Source organism: Labeo rohita, chromosome 20, assembly GCF_022985175.1.
Source record: "Labeo rohita strain BAU-BD-2019 chromosome 20, IGBB_LRoh.1.0, whole genome shotgun sequence".
In the NCBI taxonomy this organism is placed as follows: Eukaryota; Metazoa; Chordata; class Actinopteri; order Cypriniformes; family Cyprinidae; genus Labeo; species Labeo rohita.
In genome coordinates this window covers 7,849,853-7,857,552 of record NC_066888.1, presented here as the reverse complement: position 1 = coordinate 7,857,552, position 7,700 = coordinate 7,849,853, and the positions used below count along the sequence as shown (strand labels likewise).

General features: G+C 33.1%; 1 protein-coding gene across 2 annotated transcripts in view; it reads right to left on the bottom strand.

The window, feature by feature from the left end:
• ches1 (checkpoint suppressor 1) overlaps positions 1-5,743 on the bottom strand; it is a 56,775-nt gene extending 51,032 nt beyond the window's left edge. The window contains exon 1 of one of the 2 annotated variants that reach the window (XM_051138530.1): positions 5,560-5,743. The gene's annotated coding sequence lies outside the window, so the exon portion shown is untranslated. Of the gene's footprint in view, positions 1-5,089; positions 5,492-5,559 lie in introns of those variants that run through there. The other variant, XM_051138532.1, reaches the window with a different exon arrangement.
• Between the last annotated feature and the right edge of the window lie 1,957 nt (positions 5,744-7,700).

The window sequence follows — 7,700 nt, the reverse complement described above, 5'->3', positions numbered from 1 at the left end:
ATAACAATATAATATAATATAATATATATATATATATATATATATTAAAAAATATGGCCAATGATTAATGTTAAAGTAACATCAGTGAACAGATGAATTTAGGTCAGAAAAAAAAATATATAGGTACTACTGTGAAGTATTATTACAATTTAAAATAAATATGTTCTATTTTCATGTATTGTAAAATATAATTTATTCCTGTGATGCAAAGCTGAATTTTCAGCATCATTACTCCAGTTTTCAGTGTCACATGATCCTTTACAAATCAATTATTAATAATTTTTTTTTTTATTATTATCAATGTTGAAAACAGATTTGCTGCTTAATATTTTTTGTGGAAACCGTGATACATTTTTCACGATTCTTTGAAGAAAAAAGTTTTTAAAAATCAGCTTTTATTTCAAATAGTTTTTTAAACTAATATTGCATGCTTGCAATATTAACTTCTTTCCAAAAAAAAAAAAAGTAAATATTTATTTGTTATTTTATTGATTTATTTATTGTGGAAACAGTGATACTTTTTTGAGGATTCTCGGAAACCATTTATTTCAAATAGTTTTTTAAATTAATTTATTTATTTTAATATATTTAGCAATATTATGAATGTTTTGATCTTTTGATATTTTTATTCCATCCTAACTGAATAAAAAAAAAATATATATATATATTATAATTTTATATTATATATATATATATATATATATATATATATATATATATATATATATATATATATATATATATATATATATATATCATTTTTTTTGTAAATAACAAAACATTTCTTGTAAGTAATATATTTTTAAATGGTTTTAATTAAAAAAAAAAACTATTAAAAACAAAATAAAATCTATATATTAGATGAAAAATAAATGTTTTAGTACTAAAAAAAATAATAAACTAATAAAAAAAAATACATTCCCTACGGTTCACATAATAAATACACACAGTACATACACATATTATGTAAACACAAACTTTTAATTTGAAAGCAAATAACCACGATTAATAATTTGACAGCCCCAAAAATTACTACGACTTAAAATAAATTAAAACACTTAAAACTAAATACAGAAAATCTAAAAGTTAAAGCTACATAAAAAATAAAAGCTAATCCAAAATACGCTGCCAGTCAAAAGATTTTTTTAAGGTTTTTTTAAAGAAGTCATTTGATCCAAAGTACAGCAAAAACTGAGAAATTCTGAAATATTTTTCACTATTAAATAACTTTAGATTTTTACTATTTAAAATAACTCTTTTCTATGTGAATATATTTTAAAATGTCATTTATTCCTGTGATTTCAAAGCTGAATTTTTAGCATCATTACTCCAGTCACATGATCCTTCAGAAATCATTCTAATATTCTGATTTGCTGCTCAAAAAACAATTATTGTTGCTGTTGCTGTTATTATGTTAAAAACAGCTGAGTAAGATTTATCAAAAAAATACTGAAAAAATGTACTCAACTTTTAAATATTGATAATAGCATTAATAAAAATGTTTCTGAATATTAGAATGATTTCTGAAGGATCATGTGACTGGAGTAATGATACGAAAAATTCAGCCTTGTAATCACAGGAATAAATCACATTTTAAAATATATTCAAATAGAAAACATTTATTTAAAATAGTAAAATATTTTAAAATTTTACTGTTCTTGCTGTACTTTGGATCACACAGATGCAGGCTTGGTGAGCAGTGTATGAAGAAATACTGTAATAATATAACAGTAACACTAAAATAATACGCGATAATAATAACAATGACCTAAGCAGGCACCACTACAAACTTTCAAGAATAAACAGACCTTGTTACACCATTTTAGAAAATGACACAATGGCCCAGTGGCAAAGATGATCAATCACTTGTGAGTCACAAAGACATGACCTCATCATCACATGAAATCTGGGCTTTTATAGCTGCGTGTACTCCAGCTGTAAAGATAACCACAGCTAATCATTACAATCTCCTGCTGACCGAGGGTTAGTTTGGACGATAAGACAAACTTACACAGTGCTTCAAATATACAGCTGCCCTAACACACAAAGACACGCACACACACACTCGCAGCGCAGTGCCAACCAGCAACGGGCCAGTAAATATTTATGAAAAATAAAAATAAAATCAGTCACTGACTCACATGGTCAAAGCGGCCGTCGACCAATCAGAAGCAGAGCTGCGGAGCAATCAGTCAGACTCCAGCATGACATCATGAGTCATGACATCAGCCCCTGAAACTAAACACCCCTCGCGCTCCTCGCTTTGCTCTTTTCTCTCAAACAAGTTCAAGGACACTGAGAGGAAACACAGTGTTCTGGCTGTTCTCGCATCAGTACGGCCCGCCTTGTGGCCTGAAACTTATTATCTTGGGGCATTACATCATATCATCATATCAGTAAAGATGTGGCCGAATAGTTACAATTACGCACTTGTTTTTGACACGTTTTGGGTCTTTAGATGAACTGGATTCGCATTCCAGGACTGATCCTCACTAACTTTACACATTGTTGTATATTTACAGTGTTGTACAGTATATTGAATTGCGTTGTATAGCGGGCATATATTTTGAATACTGCTACACAGCGCAAAAATCATTTTAAGTATTTAAGTAAGCCTTGTTCTCCGGTCAAAATAAAACAATAAAATAAATCCAGGAAAATTTATCAAGACATTTACTTGGGGGAAAAAAATACATTTTATTAAAAATATATAATAACATTACATTTTGCTTGTTTTCATGAGTGTTAATGTGTGTGTCTATATTTTATAATTTCAAAATAAATTTGTTTAAATTAATTTAACATATATTTTACTAGTAAAGGCATCCTGCGTTAGGGATTTTAAGATATTTTGACTTAAAAACAAGACAAAAATAGAACAAAAATAAAAGAAACATCAAGACACATTTACTTGGGAAAATAACAATATATTATAAATATATAATAACTTTACATTATGCTTACACTCATTTAAAATATATTTTACTTCAAGTAAATACACATTGTTTTAAGGATTTTAAGATATTTTGTCTCAAAAGAAGACAAAAATAAAATAAAATAAAAAACATTAAGACACATTTACTTGGGAAAATAACAATATATTGTAAATATGTAATAACATTACATTATTCTTACATTAATTTTAAAAACATTTTACATATTTTACATATATTTTAAAATACATATTGTTTTAAGGATTTTAAGATTTTTGACTTAAAAACAAGCCAAAAAAAATTAAAATAAAATAAAATAAAATAATAAAATAAAATCTAAAAAACTTTACCAAGACACGTTTCCTTAAGAAAATAACATTTTATTATAAATATATAATAACATTTAATTATGCTTGTTTTCAGTGTGTGTGTGTGTGTGTGTGTGTATTACATTTTTATTTTATAATTAAAAAAAACAAATGTTTACACTAATTTAAGACATATTTTACTTTTAATAAATGCATTTTGTTTTAAGGATTTTTGATATTTGCCTTAAAAAAAAAATACAAAAATAATGACCAGTGATATTTTAGTATTATTGATATACTATCATAGATTCTGTTAATATTTTTATTTTAATTTTAATTTTTATTTTAGTCTTTTAAAAGTAACTTAGAAATCTAAACATTTTAGTAATTTTGCTGATTTTCTGAGATACGTCTATATAGATTTGATTCATTTTTATTTATTAGTTTTATTTTATTTAGTTTTAGCTGTTTTAGTACTTAAGGTTAAACTGAACGAATTTTTACCATGTCAACTGTTTTTATTATTATCATTATTATTATTATTATTATTATTATTTATTTTCATTTCGGTTCACATTAATTTTGTTTATAATCATTTGTTTTGTTTTTTTTGTTCAGTTAGATTTTTATAGTGTGTGTGTGTTTAGTGTGTGTATTATATTTTTATCAGACACAAAAGTTAAATGAAGAAAAAATTATGTGTATGTCATGACAGTTAATCTTATTATTTGAAAGACAAAGAGTGCTGATATTAAGTATAACAGCACTGGAACAGTTTCACTGTTAACCAGAATACGCCAGCGGTAAAAAGTGGAAGCAGAGAATTCTCGCGAAATGAAAAGCAGTTTTTTTAAAAAGTGAGAATGTCTATTTTTTCTCTCACATTCACTGCTAAAAAAAAAAAAAAAAACAGCTAAAACCAGCCTAGGCTGGTTGGCTGGTTTTAGCTGATCAACCAGGCTGGTTTTGGCTGGTCCGCAGGCTGGTTTTAGAGAGGTTTTGGCAACTTCCCAGCCTGGTCAGGCTGGTCTTAGCTGGTCAGGCTGGAAGACCACCATCTAAAACCAGCCTGGCCAGACTGGGAGACCAGCTAAAACCTGCTACTTCCATCTTAAACCAGCTAAGACCAGCCTAGGCTTTTTTCAGCAGGGTCAGGTTCGCTCAGAGCAGGGTTTCTCTCATTTCCAGTGTTTCCCCACAGATATTTTCTTTGGTTTTTATCCATTCAATGGAAATCAATGGTCACCAAAACAATCTGATTACCAACAATCTGTAGAATATCTTTCTCTTTAGAATTAATCTTTAGAATATCGGGCAAAATGTAGCCCCGATGACATGAGAGTGAGCAAACATGACAGAATTTTTATTTTTGTGGCTTATTAAGTCATATTCCTCACGGGAACCGCTGACTGGTCCTCACAGTGTAGCTAATTTCAGGTGTTACAGTCCTGTAGGGACATTTGACACAAACTCATTCACAAATCCTCAAACTGAGCAGCACAAAACAGCCTGAATACCAAAAATGGAAAAACAATCTGGCTGATAACACAGTGATACAGTCACCCAAGAATCCAAATCTGCATCCCAAAAGTGTAAACAGACTCGCGCACAGATTAATACACACACACGCGCGCGCGCGCGCGAGCGCACACACGTGGCAGCGCGATTAAACGCGCCCAGGGTTCATGTGTACAATCAGCTGTGTTGAGCCAGTCAGACCGAGGCGTCTTTCTGCTGTTGCTGTGGTCCTCATCAGATCTGCCTCTCTTAACTAGTTTTCCGCCTGACAGACACAACATACCACACATACACACTCACTCACACACGCGCACGCACACACACGCCTACCACCATCTGTCCAGGCTATCACAGAGATCACAAGCAGTCTGTGGTAAACCTGTCTTCCCCACAGAAACGCTCCTGAGGTTCCTCAGATGGTCCAACAGATGAGAAGTTAATGACAAAACTGTGGTGTTTCCTTCCAAATCCACTGCAAACTTTTGCCTCACGTCATTCTCTCCTGATTTTGCGTGGAACAAACAGCCCTGCGCTCTTTTCCCTATTAAAAACAGTGTCGTCTCTCCTCCCAGACAGGAAGAGCACCCCAAACACGCACACGTACACACACACACACAAGTATTCCCTCGTGCACAGCGATGACTCATTTCCACAATCGTTTTGAAGACGTACGTAAAGAGCGTCCCTACACTCCCAAACACACTCCAGCCTCCTTTTGTTGAAGCCTCCACAACAAACACGCTCAAAAAAGCGCGCACGCATTCGCACACTCGTGCCCTAAAGATCAACAATCGAGTCACCTTTTAATCCTGATCCACTCTGGAGAAGCCCTTCCACATGTATTCCTGTCCTCCCGATGGCGGCGGGTCAGTTCCTGCACTTCAGCCCCTCCATTTCTGCGCCGAGCAGTGTTCTTGGAGTGACCACAACAACAGAGCTGCGTTCCTCTAGTCTCACCCTCTCTCTTTTCCTATCTCAGTTTTCCTAGGCAGGGGTGTGCGCTCGGGCTGAGGCAACCCCTGGAAGAAAATGCAGCGCGCTCTGGGTCCTAGTGCTCGTCTTGTGCACGCAAAAGATGCCATTGTTTGTGGCTCAGGGGGAAGCCCTGCTCACCAGAGGCTCTACGGAGGCTGCAGGTGGCATAAACGTTAACGTGCCAGGGCTGGGCGCCTCGAGGGCAACCGGTTAGGCCGGTAAATGTAATGCTGCCACGGAGAATCTGTTCTTAGAATCAATTCCAAAGTGATAAAGTAAAGAAATAGTCAGATTTATGATTGTGGCTGCTGCAGGTATCTGTGTCATAAGTGTCAGCTGCAGCATTTCATTTATGTACATACTGAAATTGAACATGAGAACATGATCTACCTACAACTGTTAAAACATACTCCAATAATCTTTTATTTACAAATTCTTTTTTAAAATTCTGTTATTAATTACTCACCCTCATGTCATTTGCTCATCTTCAGAACACAAATTTATTTTTTTATGAAATCCGAGAGCTTTCTGACCCTGCGTAGACAGCAACGAAACTACCAAATTCAAGACCCAAAAGGTAGTAGACATTGTTAAAATAGTCCATGTGACTTTGGTTGTGTTAAGAATCTATGAGAATGTGTGCAAAAATAAATGTGGTAGTTGCGTTGCTGTCTATGCAGGGTCAGAAAGCTCTTGGATTTCATCAAAAATATCTTAATTTGTGTTCTGAAGATGAATGAAGGTCTTACGGGTTTGGAACGACTTGAGGGTGAGTAATTAACCCTTAAAGACCTAGGACATTTTCGGGGCACCTGACACGCCTGCACTTTTCTTTGTTTTTTCTCAGACCTATTCTTGCAGTCAGCATCAAGTGCTCTATATCACTGTAAACAGGAGAACTTCAAGTTTCAGTCTAGCTAATTTAAAGGCACAATTTTCCTTTTGTCTTCTCTAAGAATTAATTTCCAAATTTTTAAGAAAATCGCAAGCAACAGTTGGAGGTTTTTTACTGTGCACTCAAACAGAAACTCATGAAGTTTGGATTTTTTTCTTTAGAAAGTTGTATTTAGGTGTTTTACACTTTAAAATAAAATTTTATCTACATATAACATTCCCCAAGCAAGTTATAGCCGTTTATTACAATATCGTTATAGGCGCTTTTCAGTGAAAAAGACGTCTATTTAGTTTATTAACAATACAGATGTGTTCAAAAATGTTTAGGAAATAAAGTAAATACTGGAAACAGTATTATGTAATAAGAAAACAGTAAAAATAAATAAATAAATAAATAAAAGGTGATGTTTTGTTTTAGAGAAATATATTTTCAGAGTATGGACAACAACCACAAACAGTGCAGCAAGTAGTGAAAACAATTGCACAAATGGTCTTGTGCAACAAATATACAAACAGTGCAAATGATTCACAAAAAAAAATGTGCTATTTTGTGTTTGTTTTCAGGTGCGCACGACATACTTTACTTTCACTTTGAGTTCGTTCAAATTTTCCAAGAAACATGCTAATTGGTGGTTCAAAAGTCCAAAAACTATGTTTATTGGTTGAATAGATGACAGTTTGAACCAATCTGGGCACGGGGGTGGGACTAAGCGCCAACAATCGTTCCTGCTTGGCTGAGAGGAACGAAATGCATTGGTTTCCTCTGACGAATCAATGCGATCAAAATGTGATGACGTAATCACGTTCACTACAGAGCCTCTGAATATCGACAAAATGAGATCCACTCATGATACAGGAAAAAAGCGGAGAATCTCAGCTTTGCGATACCTTTTAAAGCATTCAGATTGGATGAGCGGTTCAAACGTTATTAGATATTTAATAACAATAGTTATTTTTAGCCACGGGGGTGGCTTTGAGGGTTAATAACAGAATTTTCATTTTTGGGTGAACTATCCCTTTAAGATATAAATCATTCTTTACTTACTGCTATTGTGTAGTTTCTAGATGCATT